General features: G+C 38.3%; 1 protein-coding gene across 1 annotated transcript in view; it reads right to left on the minus strand.

The window, feature by feature from the left end:
* The window catches only part of LOC106636726 (uncharacterized), a 512204-nt gene that overhangs the window by 333935 nt on the left and 159220 nt on the right, over window positions 1-19049 (minus strand). The gene's annotated exons all lie outside the window — the stretch shown is intronic.

A 19049-nucleotide genomic window follows, 5' to 3' on the forward strand; every position in this document is an offset into this window, starting at 1 on the left:
TACATGTCACAGTTATGAAAAGATCTGGTCTTCCACATTTTCTCATGATGTTCATAGTGTCTTAATAATGTTGCTGCATGTATCTAGGGTTGACAATGTATGTAGCATGTATTCCTAATCAAGTTTTATTTTCAAAATTCTAAGATTTGTTAGATGCATATGACGATAAATGATAAAAGACACCTTGGTAACTTTCAGCTCGTAATTGTTCTTGATTATTTTGAAAAAATTGTATTCTATTATTTTGTGTTGTGATATAAGAATGTAGAAAAAAAACTGTTAACTTAGTTTTCTTGAGTATAATAATGGGCTAAAATTTTTTAAATTTGATCTATAAGACAATCGATACATGTGATGCTAAATGCTAAATTGAAAGAAAATAGTTTTTTTCGTACCTGAAGTATCAAGTTTTAAGCACTTAATGCTATTAACAGCCAATTAGACACTCCATTATACCTTGGCAGAACTATTAGGTCCGAGTCTAATGGCTATAACTCAGAGATGTTTCACATACTTATTAAACCAATCAGACACAGGTCTACTAAGCCTGTCAGACATCTAGTGTTCCTGACTATTATGTGGAAAGTCTGAGCCCTTCAGAACTTTCACTTGCTCGTTCTATGATACGTTCAATATTATTTAGAGTTTACATCCACAATAAAGTACCACTTGGCTTTCTTCAGAAAAAATTTTTTATTCATATAATAATCGATATTTCATTTCGTCATGAAGACTTTTTAAAGACTGTAAACACATAGACATATATATAGGCTTATTATACATACAATATACAATAAAATAAGAGGAAAGACATAATATGTGTAGTAGCTCTCATTTTTTTTACGCAAAAACCTCATGCCAGGGCTAGACTATCGCCTACGCTAACAACGCCATGGCGTAGGGCAGCACACTACTAGAAGCGGCAATAATGTAAAAAAAATTTTTTTTCTAATATTTGGAATGAAATTTCTTTTATATTTAATTTTCTTTAGTACACACTATTTAACGGATTTTAAATTAGTATTCTTTGAGCTTTTTTCGAAGCAAAATCGTCGATTTACAATTCGACATCTAAAGATTGATTAAGCTCAGCTTCAATGCACAATATTGCAAATAAGTTAAATCTTTCGTCAGGGGCCCCAAGTCCTTTTCAGGACTCGACAGAATAAGCACCTCTAGCAACTGGTGGCAAACTTGCTCGCTAATGCTATGAGACGTGATGGTCTCCTTGGTGGCTCCACCCTGAAGCAATGCTAACGCGGTTCTACGGCGGATCAAAAGCCACGCAGCATGGGGGGGGGGAGGGGTTTTAGTGGGAATGGGTGGTCTAATAAAAAAAATCCACTGAGTCCCACACTACCACTGTCCCTGCGGTGTTCCTCAAAACATTTCCCCTTCCTCCACAAAAAAAAAAAAAAAACTGCTACTACTACTACTACTACTACTACTACTACTACTGCTACTGCTACTGCTACTGCTACTGCTACTGCTACTGCTACTGCTACTGCTACTACTACTACTACTACTACTACTACTACTACTGCTACTGCTACTGCTACTGCTACTACTACTGCTACTACTACTACTACTACTCCCGGGTGGGGTTTTCGCTAGTTTCTCCATACCGGGCGCTTCCCCGGGTGGCAGATAGGGGCATCCTCTTGAAATAAGAGGTGACGATGAGCAGCTGGGGTGGCTCTCTGTGGTGGTTGTCAGGGGCGTGTGTGGCGTTGGCGTGTGTATCTGCGGCGATGTAAACGGGGGACTAGTGCCCCATGCCTCCATCGGTGTGGATGTATGGGCCGGCTCTGCTTGTGCTTCTTGTTCTTCGCTTTTTGCTGCTTCCGCGGGTGGCACTCCATTGCTTGATGCGGGCCAACAAAAACTAGCACCCGTCGTGTATAGAAGTAAGCGGCGGTTAAAACATTCTTCTCAGATACATGCATCACACACTTTCACTAAACAAACACAGGGACACTTGCGGATTGTTCTGGATTGCGTGTGGCGGGTCCTTTTCCAGGCTTGCGTTGGGGGCCCGGCAACAAGTAGAGCCGAATGATGAGGCCCGAGTAAGTCTGGGTAACCACTTCTGATATGGCTGTACGCCTCATAAACAAAAAAGACGTGGTGGGCCGACTAATATAGGCTTACTACCACTGAGGAGGCTATATGGCGCCAGCCCGTTTTGTTGGGTTGTCTGCGCGGTCCCGGGACTGTACACCGGCCGCTCGTCTCGCTGGGATGATCGTTGTGTATCAACAAATACATACATTACAAACGAACACCATTCTTACACTCGTTACTCAACGCCAGGGCAGTCTCCGTGGGTGGGACTGAGTGAGAGTGGCGACTCCCGGCCAGCCCGAGCAAGTAGCGGTTTTTTCTGGTAACAGAGAGGGCTGCTGCCCTAGTTTTAACCCTTTTCAAATACTTATTTCTAGAAAAAAGGGTAGTGCTGGCCTTCGTGGGTCAGTACGACACTAAAAAGATGCTAAAATGAAAAACGTCGATGTAAAACAAGTACCCCAGATGGTAACCTCTCTGAGGGAATTCACCGGCAGTTCCAATCCAGTGAAAGCCCGGATGACTGACGCAGGCCCCACGGATTCTGAGAAGGGGGCACAAAGACGTGTCTCATGGCCAACAGGGACTGTTAAATGTTCTATGGCCTTTCCTTACAGACAAAGGACGAAGAGAAAGCCTGTCGAGTATAGGCACTAACGACACCAAAGTTAGCAACGTGTCGGTATTTAGCCACCAGACCCAGGAAGAGCTTGCCTCTTTAGAAGAAAGTGTCACTAGGCTCGGAGTAAAGCGACAGCAAGTTGCTAATAAAGTCCAATTAGTAACGAATGACATTACAAAGACGCTACAGCTGATGAACGATAAGCACGGCAACACAGCGAACGCTGTTAAAAATAGGCTCGAAGCAGCGCTTAAGCATCTTCAAGAGGCAGAGGTGCTAAGAGAAGTCTGTCTTACTGAAGAAGATTTGCATGCCAACGCTTGGAAATTGTTATTTAAATCCCTGCAGTGGAGGGGAAAAAGGCAAGATAATTTTCGACGGCATGTACAGAAACGAACCCTGAACACTGCCTTAAAGAAAATTGAACGAAGTAAGAGAAACAGGAGCCCATCGGACAGTCCTGAAAAACGCCAGCAGGCTATGTCTTCAAAGAAAAAGAAAGCAGGCAGTGGCAAACAAGAAGAAATTCCACTGAATGACAAAACAAGCCGGAAGGAAAGAGTGGACGCCACAACAACAGTAGTAGTGAAGATGGCTGAAGGACAGACCTTTGCAACGGTGCTGAAGACTATGAAGGCGAACTTTAACCCCGACAAGGCTAAGGTGGCGGTCCAAAGTGTTGTCACTACAAAATAAGGAGACATACTTATTCAAGCCAAAGGTGTAGAGAATGCTACTGCATTCTTACAGCAAATTAAAAAGTCGGTAGCCAGACAGGGTACTGTCAAAATGAGCGACAAAAAATTGACATTAGAGGTCCGAGACCTGGATGCCATTGTAGAGGAAGATGAGGTCAAAGAGGCTTTCGCTAGGACTTTTGGACATCAGAGCCAGGAGCCAGAAGTCGCTCTCTTAAAGCCAAATTCCAGAGGACAGAGGCTAGCTTTAATAAAGGTGGACGAAGCATCTGCCAGAAAAGAAGAAAAGGATGGCAGGTTACAAGTCGGCTTTGTAAGCTGCCGAATTCAAAGAAGAATTGAAGTAACAAGATGTTACAAATGCCTGGGATATGGACACGTCTCAGGCAACTGTGAGAACAAAAACAGATCCAAGCTTTGCTTCCGGTGTGGAAGCTCAAACCACCGTTAGAAAGAGTGCCCAGGCCCAGCACGGTGCTTCCTTTGCCCAACAACGGACAACAAGCACGAAGCAGGAAGCGGGAGCTGCCCCCTATTTAGAAGAGCCCTAAAAGAGGCCAGAAATAAGGCCCAAGCAGTATTGAAATAAGGCAAAAAGGCCTTGAGTTAAAAGACAGGCTAATGTAGACCCACGCTGCGCTGGGTACTTTTTACCCATCAGCAAAGGAAAGCATTAAGCTTATAGTGGTGCTGGCTGAGTAGGCGGCCTACAATGAAGCGCTAGACAAGGTGCTGGTCCTCAGGGACCCCGAGTCCTTTTCAGGACTCGAGAGCATCAGCACCTCTAGCAAATGGTGGCGAGTAAGCTCGTTAATGCTGTGAGACGCGATGGTCTCCCTGGTGGCTCCACCCTGAAGTAATGCTAACGCGATTCCGGGGTGGATTAAAAGCCACGCGGCATGGGGGGGGGGTTTTAGTGGGTATGGGTGGTCTAATAAAAAAAATCCACCAAGTCCCTTACTACCGCTGCCACTGCAGTATGCCTTTATGCATTTTCCCTCCCTCCACAAAAAAAAAAAAAAAAAAAAAAAAAAAAAAAAAAAAAAAAAAAAAAAAAAAAAAAAAACTTCTACTACCACTACTATAACTACTACTACTACTACTACTTCTACTACTACCACTACTACAACTGCTACTAGTATAACCACTAACACCACCATTACCATTACCACTATCCTGATTTTAACCCTTTTCAAGTCTTTAGTTTTTTAAAAAAGTGTACAGCTGGCCTTCGCAGGTCCGCACGTCGAAAAAAATGATGCCAAAATGAAAAAAGTCAAAGTAAAACTTGTCCTCTTACCCAGGTTAACACTTTTAGAGAATCCATCGGCAGTTCCGATCCAGCGCAAGCGTGGGCGACTGTCACAGGCCCCACGGATTTTTGGGGAGGAAGAGGGCACAAAGACGCAATTCATGACCAGCAGGGACTGCTGGATGTCCCATGGCCATTCCTTGAAAAAGGACGAAGGAGTAGTCTTTCTAGTGTAAGCAGCCACGCCAGCAAAGAAAGTAATGTGACTGTTTTTAGCAACCAGACTCAAGAAGAGCTTGCCTCTATGGAAAGTAATGGCGTAGAATTATTGGCCAAGCGAAACCAGGAGATTGAGAAAGTAAAATCTGCTACAAGAAAGATAAAAAACACGCTCTTATTAACGAAAGGTCTGGGAATACGGCAAACGTCGTTTAGGAAGACCTCAAAGCTGCTCTTTAACACCTGAAAGCAACTGAGGTGATTAGAAAAGGTTCGTAAGTTTGGTCGGTAGCTAGACAAGAATCGGTGGTAGTAGACAGTAAAAAGGTGACACTCGAGGATCAAGACCTGAATGCTATGGTTAAAGAAAAAGAGGTTGAGGAGGCTTTTCTAAAAAATTTTAAAGAGCAGATTACGGAGTTTTTAGTAACACTTCTTAAACCTAATGCAAAAGGAAAAAAAATGCGCTAATTACAGTGGACAACAACACAGCGGGACAAGCGGAAAACTTAGGCAGACCTAGATTGGCTTCGTAAGCTGCCAAATCTGAAAAAGAATCGTAGTAACGAGATGTTACAAGTGCCTTGGGTATGGACCTGTGTCAGCAGAATGCAAAGAAGCAGATAGGTCAAAGCTGTGCTTCCAATATGAAACCTGCAACCACCGGAAAAAGAGTGTTCAGACCCAGCACGGTCCTTCCTCTGTCAAACGATGGATAACAAGCACGAAGCTAGCAGCGGAAAAGACATTGTGGGCTGACTAATATAGGCTTACTACCACTGAGGAGGCTACATGGTGGCACTTTTAGTGCACTGTACATGCCAGCTCGTTTTGGCAGATTGTCTGTTTCGGTCGTGGGATTGTATGCCTGCCACTCGTCTCACTGAGATAACTGTAGTGTTCTTACATATACATACACTACGCAGAATTACTAATTTTTTACTTTTTACACAACGCCAGGGCAGTTTCCGTGAGTGACGGCAAACATTGATGACATGGAAACAGGAATGGGATCAGTCTGGTGGTGTGGGCAGGTGGACGCACTGGTTCATACCACACCTGCTGCCATGGAGGAAGAGAGTACACGGAAAGGTAAATTACTATCTTATTTAGTTCATAAACGGGCTCGGCGTGGCACCCACTCCTGAGACCATCATCTCTGAGATGCTCCGCACCGAAGAGGGGTGTAGGGCGGTAGATGGCTTCGTCGGGTCTGTCATCCGGCGTAAGAAAGAACAGGAGAGATCCATGGCGCAGGATGCGGAGGCCCCTGAGTAGGTTGTCAGAGGTGATAAAGGCTTGAAGGTAAGATTGCAGCCTACAAAGAAGCGCTAGATACGAGTGTCAGTCCTCAGGAACCTTGAGTCCTGAAAAGGACTCAAGAAAATTAGTACCTCTAGCAACTGGTGGCGAGCTTGCTCGCTAATGCTGTGAGACGCGATAGTCTCTCCGGTGGCTCCACCCTGAAGTAATGCTAACGCTATTCTGGGGTAGAACTAAGGCCACACAGCGTGGGGGGAGATTTAGTGGGTATGGATGGTCTAACCACAAAAATTCACCGAGTCACACTCCACCGATATCCCTGCGGTGTGCCTCAATGCATGTCTACTCCTTTCACAAAAAGATTAAAAAAAAAAAAAAAAAAAAAAAAACTACTACTACTACTACTACTTCTACTACTACTACTACTTCACCGAACAATCATTAATATTATTAATATAAGTATTGTTGTTGTATTTCGATCAGTTAGTGGCTTGGAGTCGCTTTTAGGGTCTGGTGGTAATGGTGGATTATATGGGGGGACACTTTACGCTTTTCGTTAACCTCATCCCTTTCTTGCTCACTTGATCTTTATTTTGTCTTTTATGTCATGTTTGTGTTCTCGGATGGAATTTCTCTCTTTAAATTTAACTTTTTTGTCTTTCCAAAGGTTATCTGTATTTTTTAGTTTGGTTGTTTTTTTTGGAACCAAATTATCCCTTATACTTTCTAGTGGATCGCTCAGTAGTCAATCCGTGATAATATCAGATTTTTATGCATTTATTTTGATGTTTTGCTTTTCCACTAAATCTTGGTGCTGGACGCCTGGTCTAACTTTTGTTCAGAAATTATCCATAGAATCGTCAAGTATCATGTCAATTTTCTTATTTATCTCAGCACCCTTTTGTTGCTTTCTTTTACTTGTATTTCTGGTAGTGAGTCATTTATTCCTTCCCCATCGTTTACTTTTCTACTTATGGGTCCGCTCTGTGCCTTTTTCTTTAGCATCAGACGACTCGATTAGCACTTACTTGGTATATTTTACTATTGCTGGTTATTTTAGTAGATCACATTTGGCACGTGAGTCTCTCGGTTACTCTCCGTTTTGTTGTTCTCATTTTTGCTTCGTATGTCTGCAACCAGGTTTGTTATCTTTAGGGCATTTATTTGATCGAGGATTTTCTTTTTTTTTCAGCCACATCTGCTGTTAAGCTTGCCTGTGCTATCTGGATACCCCAGTGCATTTGTGTACCTGGATTTGGTTTTATTATTTTCTTACTAGTTATTTCGTTTGCCATACATGCTCCGGCTAGTTTATCCCCCAATATTTTTCTGGCTCGAGTTTTCTGTATATTGTTGCCAGTGTGTTACAATGCACAATAATGATTTTCTTTAAATTGTTCGAGTTGTTCGACTGCTCGACGATGTTAGAAAAATTTGAGATTTTTCTATGCAGCGTATCTAACTGATGATTCGTAGTCAGCTTCACTATCAGATTGTCTATCTATACTTTTATCTAGTTTTTCTTTGTAAATTTTAATGTTACATCAATTTTTCTTCTGTAACTTATTATCCGAGTTTTTAGAATCTGAGAAATTAATATTTCCTTAACTTAGCTTACCGTGGATTTTTTTTAAAGAATTTCACGCATTCTAAATAAACGTGCCAGCGCGGTGGCCGCGGCGGTCCGTTGCCACCGGTCAGTCCTTTATTCTCTTGTTCATCTGCAGCTGATACAGATCCTGATGTGGTCGTTTAGAGTTCGCTTCTCCTTCCATAAGTATTGTATTCCAGAAGAAAGAGTCTGGCACTTTATTTAAGATGCTTGGCCGGTAAATTTTATCAAGTTTTTAGACTAATTGTTCGGTTTTTCACCTGTTTAACCGTATATCAGGCTTTTTCGATGTCTCCTTTTCCAACCTTTTTTTATATCTCCTTGGTTGAGGATTGCGCCTATTTCGTAAACTAATGCGTTAGTTGTTACAATAAAGAGTTCGTTTATATCTCGAGCTGTAAGAACTGGCTCGCTACATACAGCGTTTTTTAATGTTGTGAACCCTTTTACTAATAGCTTTTCCCATTTAAACTTAACTGTTTTTTTTTGTTGGTCTTGAGAGTGACTGTGCTTCTTTTGCGTAACCTTAAATGAAGTACCAATAGTGCACTGCTTACCCAAGACGTTAATTTATTTTCCACGTATTTGTAGGTTCAGGAAAGATCCTTACGACTTATATTTTTTGTCAATTTGTTTTGATTTAACTGTTGCCAACAATACATCGAAGTACCATTTCTTCTTTTCGAATAAATTAATATTTTTTCAGTTGTATTGTAAGGTTTACGTCAGCTTACCGTTTTTAGAAGCTTTTGAACCTTATCCCAAGATTATTTAAATACTCTTAAAATACCACGATGTCATTTATGTATACTTCTAGGCCCACTAGTGCCAACGTTATCACCCGTATAAATGTGCTTGGTTAGTCCATGCATACCATCGGCATTCACTTACAATGGTAGTGTCTGTTCAGATCCGAGAACGCTGGTTTATGAGCTTTCGCCTCATAAATTTCCCCCTGGAAGAACCTACTTTTCAAATCTAGCATGGTTACATATTTTGCGGTTGCTCAGTCTTTCAAAATTTTATTCTGGAATAGCAACGGATAGCATGTACAGACTTTTATCTCATTTAATAGCCGAAAGTTTGTTTCGAATGTCCAGCGTTTTTCTTCGTTTGGTACCAAGATTTTCAGGACAACCCACAACTTGAGTCATATTAGAATGTTGAGGGTTCGATCATTGGTACAGTAATTACTTGTCTTTTTTTATTTGCATCTGTTTCCTGAGTTTTATTGCATACCATACTTTTTTTACAACGACTGGTTACTCTGTTAACGTTGTTATTTAAGACTCAAGTATGTTTATGGCCTTCCGTGGCTCACCATCTAGACCAAATACAAAAGGATTGTATTCTGTAAGATTTCGTACGTGATCCTATTCTTTCGTGTTGCAGCCTGACGTATCGACAATATCTATTATCTTATTTATATGAGCTACTATGTGCGTATTTTAATTGTCTTTAGGATTTTTAATGCCGTTGTTATAAGTACTGTAATTATTTTTATAACTAAGACCACTTTTTTCTTCGTTATCTTCTATATTTTTGTTTGAGTTTTTAGTATTAAAAAGCCTGACCATGGCTTCGTTAAATGGCAGCATCGTCCCCAGCGATGATAAATGGTTCCACCTCTTGTCTGATTTCTCATTCAATAACATATACCTCTAGTATTGGTACGTCAATTTTTATATGTGCTATATTTACAATATTTAAAATCTTTCATGTTTTGTAGAGGGACCCAGTCGACCTTTACGAGACTGATTTCAGCTTTCATGGACACTAAAATTATTTTCCTAATATTGGTGAGGATTTCATCTCTCATTTGGTCATCTGTATCTCTTGCCTCTGTTCTTGCTAAATAAACTTGAGCCTAAATTCGCGCTGGAATTATTTCGCGGAGGCCTAGATCACTTTCCGTTTACAAAGCGGCCACTATAGCTTCGCCCAATATTTTTGTATTAAAGCATGTTATCCTGTAGTTATGAGACGTTTGTATCTTGTATGTGTATTGCTTTATGGTTTATTTTTCAGCGCTCTCTTTTAATGTTTTTCATTGCCTTAGCAGTAGTGTCATGCTTAAGTCGTATAAAGTTATTATTCTATCGTATATTGTCTGAACGTAACTGCTGTATTTTTCTACTAGTTTGCATTTATATTCTTTGACTACTTTTTTATTTTGCTAATAATTTATCAATACTACCGATGCTGCTATACCTATTTTTCAGTTCTACTAAAAATTCTTCTACTTATGAGAACTGCGTTAAGTGTTGCACAAATTTGATTGGATTTTCTTTTAATTTCTTTGCCAGTAAACCTACAAAAAAATTTTCATATAAAGGGCCTACAGTCCACGATACCACTCTTATCAGTTATTCTAAAAGAGATTACTTAATAAGGTTGACATCAAATATTGGTACATTTGTTGCTAAGTGACTTATGGATAGCAATGGTTATGTACTGGCTTTCATAATTAAAATTTTCTGTATCATGCAACGGTAATGTACTTTGGTCTTGGACATTTAAATAATTTTTATTTTCCCAATCTGACTTGAATTCTTATGAAGAATGAAGCGGTGCTGTAGTATTTTGCATGTTACTATTACTGTCGTTATTTATATTACGAATAACCCTATCGCTCTCGATGACTTGCTCTTTATAAGCTACTGGCATCTACTGTCATGTAGTGGCACTGTAGTTTCTCCATTAACTTGTCGTATCAATGGGTGTGTTAAAGTGTAGGTATTTGATTTGTATAGTGTTGTACAACCTATGTAGCTGTGTCTCTTATTAAATCGTGTAGATTTGTGTTATGTTTCACTTGCACTTTACCGTTAAGATGATTAGTAAAGGTTCGATTCACGTTTATTTTATAACTCTTGTGCTCAGTGGAGGTAGTAAATTTTCAAAGTGAGAGAGATTTATATGATTCTGTTTGGGGTGGCACATCAGCTTCATTTTCGCTTACGTCTTGCCTATGAGGTCATTGCCTGCGTTTTATACTTTGCCTTGATTTTCTTTGAATTTTACTTTGTTATGTATGTTGTTTCGTTTTCTGTTAGGTTATTTTGGGTGTATTTTTCCTAACTTCTTTGGTTTAACTGTTTTTCGATTCTGCACTCTGTGCTCCATTTATATTAAATTCTTGTATTAAATTGTTAACAAAATAGATGCTTGTATTGAATATGTCACAGAGCTTTGGTTGTAAGAAAAAAATGAGCAGTCTTTTTTCGTTGTTAAGTTTCACTTCCTCTGCCTTCAAGCTGACTTAGTTTTTTTTGTGATATCTGAGTGAGTTTTAGTATCTGTATGGTATGAGATCGACGTAAGATATTACGCTTATTACTTTGCTTATATTATTAATATCCTTCTTTTGTTAATTACGCTTATTATTTATGGGGTTATAGTAATCTGTACGTCTTTAACACTTTATTACTATTATTGATTTATAGAACATAATGGATACAAATTAAATCTGTAAATTTTGTATGGTACAATGGTTTGGTATGGTCTTTTCTCCTTATCGATTAAGAAAGTGCCTTTTCCTTTAGTATTACCTGGGGGTGGGAGAATAAAAAAAAAAAAATTTTTTTTTTGTAATTCGTACTTACCAAGTCCTCCCTGCCAAGACAATTAATAAAGCTGCACTGGTCCACATTTTCGTGGATGCCATATCGTTGATATTGATTGCGTTGATCGTCTTCTTTTTTTTCGTATTTTCTTGAGTTTAGTGATCGGTAGCTGCCTCTAGCGTCTTGGTATATTGGTACACTGGCTTGATTAACAATTATCCACTCTTATTGTTGATCTGGTCTCTTCGCTATAAAGATTTGTTTCCCAGATTATTTCTTCCTTTTGTTTTACGCTTTCTCTAGTTTCTTTATATTGTGATAGTTGATACACTGAATTTGGCGTCTGGCACTTTTGACACTTTTTTTGCACTATATGATGAGCAATATCGCTATTTTTTCTGTATTTGTACTGATGAAAATTTTTTTTGGTTCCCAAAATTAAGTAATTTCCGCGCGTGAGGCAAAACGTAAGAAAAATTTTGTCTGTATCCCACTTTTAACACCTGCTGCTACGTGGTTTTTTGGTGCGTAAATAAATAAACAAATGCGCAGCTTACGGTTCAGTTACTTTATAAGAACTTGATAATAGGATAATCTTTTTGTCCCAAATTTCGAATAGATATATTGTTTGGACTTTGTTGATCTTATACGGTAAAATAAAATCTTAATGTTAAGTAGGAACAAGAAAAATATTCTCCTAAAGTGCAGATCGAATGCACAACCTCCTGTTTAGTAAACAGTTGCTCTATTACTTGAGCTACCGAGGAGCCGTCCATTCAACCGCAGCGTAGGTTTAGATAAGTTCTCGCTCTTAGGTTGAGCTATTTTAAACTCTCATTTTCAATAGGTATATTAGAAAATGACTCTAATACTTGTAGGTAAGTAAGAAATTTAGTATTATACAATTATTATCGCATCAGCACATATGTAGATGGTGGAACTTTTACGTGAGCACTCTTAAAACAATCCGTGTCCTCTTTTTTAATAAGAAATGTATAGTACTTAGCCATATAATCATAGACTTGATGATATATAATTATAATAGTATAATTTTTTCACCCCAAATTTCAAATAGATGGATTTTTTGGACTTTGTTGATCTTATAGGGCCAAATAAAATCTTAATCTTAAGTAAGAACGAGAAAAATATCTAAATCTACAGTGCGAGTGAATGTACAGCTCCTTAGCAGCTCAAGTGGTAGAGGAACTGTCCAGTAAACGAGAGGTTTAATTTAAACAAGATCAACAAATTCAAAATAATTCATTTATTAGAACTTCTTATCTGTGAGAGGGCCTAGGCCAGCAGAGGCATACGGACGTATAGCTATATGCTTATATGCTATCGTACGTAACAATATCAATAGAATACTCACTATTTGATAATCATACATGATATGATACATTTTATACTAATAATTTTCACAAATACAACAAAATACACAGATAAATCTGGTTGCCAACTGTTAGGCAATGCATGTGTCCCAATAGTCAGCCACCAGCTTTTAAATATATATAACGTGGACGTAACCAAGTACTGGGATACAACAGTCTTAAGATGGCCAACTACTGAGACATTTACCTTAATTAAATAATTTTTTTTATTTTTAATTCTGTTACATTACACCTCACTACTATTTCCTCACTAATGTACACCACTACTGTTTGAATTTTGAAATGTTATTATTGAGGTGGAAGACACTACAAAAAAAATTTAGGACTTGTAGTAGATAATAAATGTAAATGCTTACACTATTTAGTTCGAAGTTTTTTTGGGTAATTTATTCACACTAATAATGAGTGACAATTTTCGTTTGAATAAAATACAATATTTTATTTTTTCAAAAGTTCGTAAATTTCTTACACATGACTTATTATAAAATTTTTTTAGACATATACTTATTTATTATCCTTTCAGGATGATGAATAACTTTACATTTGCATTCTTTATTTTTATAATAATTTGAAACTTAGCATTATTTCAACAATAAAAATCTCTACATTTTTATATCTTGAATGAAGATCATAAAAATAAAAATTATGTTGCTAATAATAATATTCTACTTTTGTGACTATTTTTTTAGGCAGTTCAATTTTTTCATAAATTACCACATAAAACCATTTACATGATTATAAATAGTTTATCATTGTTGGATACATCTTGTGCAATCTTACCAAATATATTTGAGGTCTTATTCAGGATCATGGAAGATCCAATCTAAAATAGGTGAATCGACTTTTTTCAACTTCTTATTTTAGAATTGTATATCTAAGAATGCACTTTTTGTATTGTCTAACTTTAACGGTAATTTGAATGCTCGATGGCACGTTATTTTCTAAAGTAGTTAAATTACTATTCCATGTATGCAACTTACTATAACTTACTAAAGCAAAATTATTGAGTTAGGTTTTATACCAAAAAGTCTATAAAATAGTAATAATATACGTATTAGTAAGAATTATACTAAGTCAGAAGATAATAGAAATTGTAGAAGTATTGGCCTATATATATAGACTTATTTTTGCAAATTATCTAACAGAGTCGTATCTAATTTCCAAGAGACATACTTTTTCTGCCCTATCTTTTCATAAGCTTCACAATGTGAAATGCATGTTAAAATAGGTACAATAAACTTAGACATGCATCTTTTTTATTTACTATTCTAATTTGAGGAGCCCACCTATTTTATATGTAAAAACGTTCCAGCAAAATATAACAAATAATAGGTAACGCTTTGGTCGTTTTGGTGATCTAAGGTGGAGAGATTGGTTTGTGATGCTTGCCCGTTGAAGACTGTCCCGTTCGCTAAAGCTTATTTTTTCTTCATAGGTAAGTATTAGATTCGCCCAGCACAGACCTCGAAAAGCACCAGTAATTCCTAATTGAATACTTCCAGAGTCAACAGAGTAATGTAATGTAGAGTTGTCGGTCGCCAGAGTACCCAGCCTTGCAACGAAGAATTTCGCTCGTGACGTCTACCAGTAAATGCCTGACTTGGTTTAATAGTGGCCAGCTTTATATAGTCTTTTAGTCAACGAATCTTTGACAGAAATGGTAGGAAACCTATATATTTTGGCTAGGTAGTTTAACGTTAGATGGCCCTAAAAAGAACCGGTGAAATTTATGGTTAATAGGAAACGTAAGTACTTATGATGGTCCTTAAAAGGACCGGTAGTGATACTTCTAGCCATTCCTTATAAATCTTCATGCTGGAAAGCTGGCTGTGCAGGTAGCTTCATTCTAATCCTTGGAGTTTCTGCATACAGTGACCATGCTAGAGGAAGGTACGGCACTGACCGAAGAGTATCTCGTCTTTGGGTCGTTTTCCGGATAACTAACCACTTATCGGTAGTCAGAAAAGTGGGCCTCGAGAATACCTTTTCTGTGGACACACCATTTCTACTAACAACTGATGAGGCTGTTGTGGCTGACTTAACTCAGGGTTGTTCTTCCTGGCTTGTTGTTGCAATATAATATGTTCTGGTAGCAGCACCAGTTCGGTTAAAAGAATTGCAATAAAACCTCAAATTGCTAAAGCAGAGTGAGCTCTGGTTAGACTTCTCCTGATGTTTCACCAGAGACGCTGGCATTTAGAATGTTTAGTATCGGTGGCTACTCGTCAATCATGGTGGTTCTAGATGGACTTCGACGTAAGTCGCTTGTCCATTGGAAAACAGTGTCATTGGTAGGATACCCAGCTGTACGATCCCCAGCTCTAGGCTTTATGCACTGATGGTGAATGGCTGTGTATTTGGTATGTTGCTCATGCCTATTATAAACACACTTATTAAATTCATTTGCTGATTATTTTGATTTAACTTTGATGCTACCTTGCGGAAACAACTGAACTAAAGCACAAAGCTATCAAATTTTTGAAAAACTTTGAGCTTCTTTATTGCTTTAGTTATTATTTTTTTAAAGGTCAAAACTATACTAAAATCAACTAGGAAGTGTCAAGAATCGATATGCGAAATTCCAGCAAGATCGATTGAGTAGTTTTTACGCTTAGCGATTACAGCGGTTTTAGCGACTTTGCTTTGTATATTCGTAAGATGCTTTTTTTTTTAAATAAAATTAAAATTTGGTTTAATAACTAAAAACACGTATTATTAAAATTACGTTGAAATGTGATTTTTACGTTATTTTTACTTAGAAGGTAAACATTTAGACTTATTTGTTGTAAGGATAAGAATATTTAAAAATTTATTATATAAAACTTATACGTAAAGAAATTAAGGTTCAGCAAAATAAAAAATGTAAGGTGATGATGAAAAAATACGGTGTTTTTAAGAATTTCACACGTGCGTACACTTTTATTAAACATTTTTTCTTGACACATGTTTGAGAGAAAAAATTATTCCATTTCATGATTTAAAATGTCATAATCGTCCTCATTAGCACTAAAAATACCATCATTATCACAGTCATTCTAGTCATCATTGTAATCTTAGATTACTATCACTGGAAAAAAGTAGAACACGAAGCCTTCAAAGTTTAAAAAGCAGTGTGTAGAGAAAGCTATCACGCCACTACATGGACCTGGCAAAATCCGTCATTGAGTGGAAAAATCTTTTACCTCAGTTTTTTTGCAGAATCCTGTTGAAAATATGCTCCTGAATATAAGAGTGCAGGTTTCCAATCGGTAACCGGGTAAAAAATTGCTTAAACTAATTGTTTGTAAACAAATTTATGACAAATTTTGAGGAATCTCTATGTTTCTTAAAAAATAACACAGCCCCACAAAAAAAAATTGCGGTACTTTTTAAGAAACACACGTCTTCCTAAGGTCATCAGCCGCTGATTTCGAATTTAAAGTCGGAACAGCACCTTCCTCTATTAGTATTTGAGATAACCTCAAAAAACCTTATTTTTGATTAGGTGACGGAAATACGTGGTTTTTATTTGGATTTTGCACTGCTGAATCAAAAAATAAAGTCGCATTTTTAGAAATACTGATAACTTAGCACCATAACCTTTAAAGAAAAGTATCAACTCTAGTTTGTAATTGTTTTAGCACTGTACACTTGTAGATTTTGAAGTATGGAACCTGGAATGTTAAGATAAAAAAGAATTAAAGTATAGTTGGTTGGACTAATGTTTTTTAATGTATTCAGAGGTACTGAATTTTAAACTTTAAGAAAAAATTTGTTTGTCATGACTAGCTTTTGACATAACCTCAAAAAACTTCATTATTAAATGTGTAATGAATAAGCATGTATTATGAGAATTTACAGCTACTCAATTAAAATCCTAACTCAGTAAAGTATTATTGGTGAAAATTTAAAAAAAATTGTCCACAAATATCTAGACAGCAATTTGTGAAGTAGCATCGTCATTTCATACATATATTCTCGAAGGCGTTCCGAGGCATCATCCAGAAGTATGGTAACACGGCAGAGGTTGTTAAGAATGGCCTCAAAGCTACTCTCAAATACTTTGAATCAGCAGAAATCAATAGAGAATACGTTCTTAGTAATAAAAAAGTACTATAGATTATGGAAGGAGTACTTCAAATCCTTGCAGTATAGAGAGCAGAGAAGGGATAATTTTCGACGGCACGTCCAGAAAAAAATCCTAAACACCGCTCTAAAAAAAATAGATTGTGCTAACAGAATAATGAGTCCTTTAAAAAGCCCTGCAAAAAGATAAAAAGCTGCGACTACTAAAAAAAAGGATTAGCGATGGCAAACAGAAAGAGGTCGTTCCTAGCTGTCAGAGGGATCATTAGAAAGCTTTACACACGACGACGAGAGTTCTAGTGCACGTTGGTAAAGAAAAAACTTTTGCTAGAGTACTTAAGTCGATGGAAGCAGATTGTAATCCAAACAAAACTAGAGCTATTGTGGAAAGTGTCGTAGACACCAAGAAAGGATGTTTGTTTTTAAAATCCAAAGAAGTAAAATATATTGCAAATTTCACTTAATGTGTGGAAAAGTCAGCGGTTGGCCGAAGGAGGGTGGTTACCACTGCACGCAAAGTGATGCTCAAAGTCCATGATTTCGACCGTATCATTGAAGAAGGAGACATAAGGGAGTCATTTACGAAGGTTATCAAAAGCAGGAATCAAGACTCAAAGGTTTAACTTCTCAAAGTAAACGCTACGAGACATGGCGTTAGTTACCCTTGACGAAATAGTTGCCAATGAAGTCGAACACGCAGGCCAGGTCGAAGTTGGATTCGTTTCCTGATGTGTTAAAAGAATACTTGTTGTAACAAGGTGCTTTTAATATCTGGAGTATGGACATGTATCCCATGACTGCAAAGAAAAAGACTGATCGAAGCTGTGCTTTAAATTCGGAAGCTCAAACCACCACAAAAAAACTGAAGTAGTACAGCACGGTATTTTCTTTGCAAGACAGGAGACACAAGACACGAAGCCGGCAGTGGGAACTGCCCAACATTTAGACAAGCGTTAGAAAAAGCCAAAAAAAGGCCCAAGTGGTGCGAAAGTAGAAAGCCCAAACTTCTAAAAGAAGTGTGAGCTCATGTGGACCCACGATGCGCTAAGTTACTTATCAGATAGGGAAAGTATCAAGTACATAGTGGCTTCTAATGGAGCGCTAGACACGGATGCCGGTTCTCAGGGACCATGAGTTCTTTTTAAGACTCGAAAGAATTGGCACCTCTAATAACTGGTGACGAGCTTGCTCGCTTATGCTATGAGAGACGATGATCTCTCTCGTGGCTCCACCCTGAAGTAATGCTAATGCAGTTGAGGGGTGAAAAAAAGCCACGCAACATAGGGAGAAGATGAAGTGGATATTATTGGTTTAGTAAAAAAAATACACTGAGTCCCACACTACTTATGTTCCCTCTACAAAAAAACTACTTTTAGTACTACACCCTCCACGGTATGCGTAACCTTGTAAAAGACCACACTGCTTGCAGTCTAGGTTGAGTGAGAGGGCTTCAAACTTGCGGCATATGTCCTTTTTTACACTTCTCTTAACTCATCTATTCTTCTATAAATACTTACACCTACTGACAGTGATACACTTCTGTACCTCACACAGATTTGGCTGTCAGTGGGATTCCGGCACTACCCCTTCGTTAATGGCGAGGGCAGGAGCAGAAAGTCAATCTAGATGTAGTGACCTTGGAGGCCTGGGTATCTCTACCACTGAAAAAGGTGTACGTCCAGTAATAAAAAAAGATGTGGCGAGCTTATTAGTTTAAGATTTTGGACATTGATGCATTAAATGCAGGGCGCCCGAAATGTGTACCAGCTGGTACTCTCTTACCTAGCTAGAGCTGGTGGAATGGTGGCTGCTTATTTTTGGCCATTATCTGGGGGCATCTCAGTACAGGGGATCTTTACACATAAGCACTGGACATATAACTCCGTTACCCGGTTTGCCATTTTTCATAACTTCTGAAAAATGGTCTCTAGCTTAAGGTAGAAGACTTACCGTGTTTACCATGAGGTGCAACCCATGAGTAGCCAAAGGGAGATTCTCGGCAGTAAGACGATACCAAGGTTATCTATCGAGGTGACCCGAGCTGTCTTTGGCTTCTGCTGTCTGCAAGACAGGAGGCTGTATTCCTAACCAGGTCCAATCAATCGGCTACCACTGGAAAGGGGAGCAAGGTTGGGGTGGGCTATCCACGTTGTTGCTGTGGCTGCCTTGTCTGGGCTAGACTGGGGGCTGGACAATCATTGCTCTGCTCTCACACTTGCTACAACTGGTGAATGCTTGCTGGAGTTTGTGGGATTGCCAATGTTGATTGGTTGGTCCTTCCTGGCTACGACGCTATC

The sequence above is a fragment of the Copidosoma floridanum genome, unplaced genomic scaffold (assembly GCF_036245765.1).
Source record: "Copidosoma floridanum isolate Cflo_tuat_1 unplaced genomic scaffold, Cflo_Japanese_pri ptg000015l, whole genome shotgun sequence".
In the NCBI taxonomy this organism is placed as follows: domain Eukaryota; kingdom Metazoa; phylum Arthropoda; class Insecta; order Hymenoptera; family Encyrtidae; genus Copidosoma; species Copidosoma floridanum.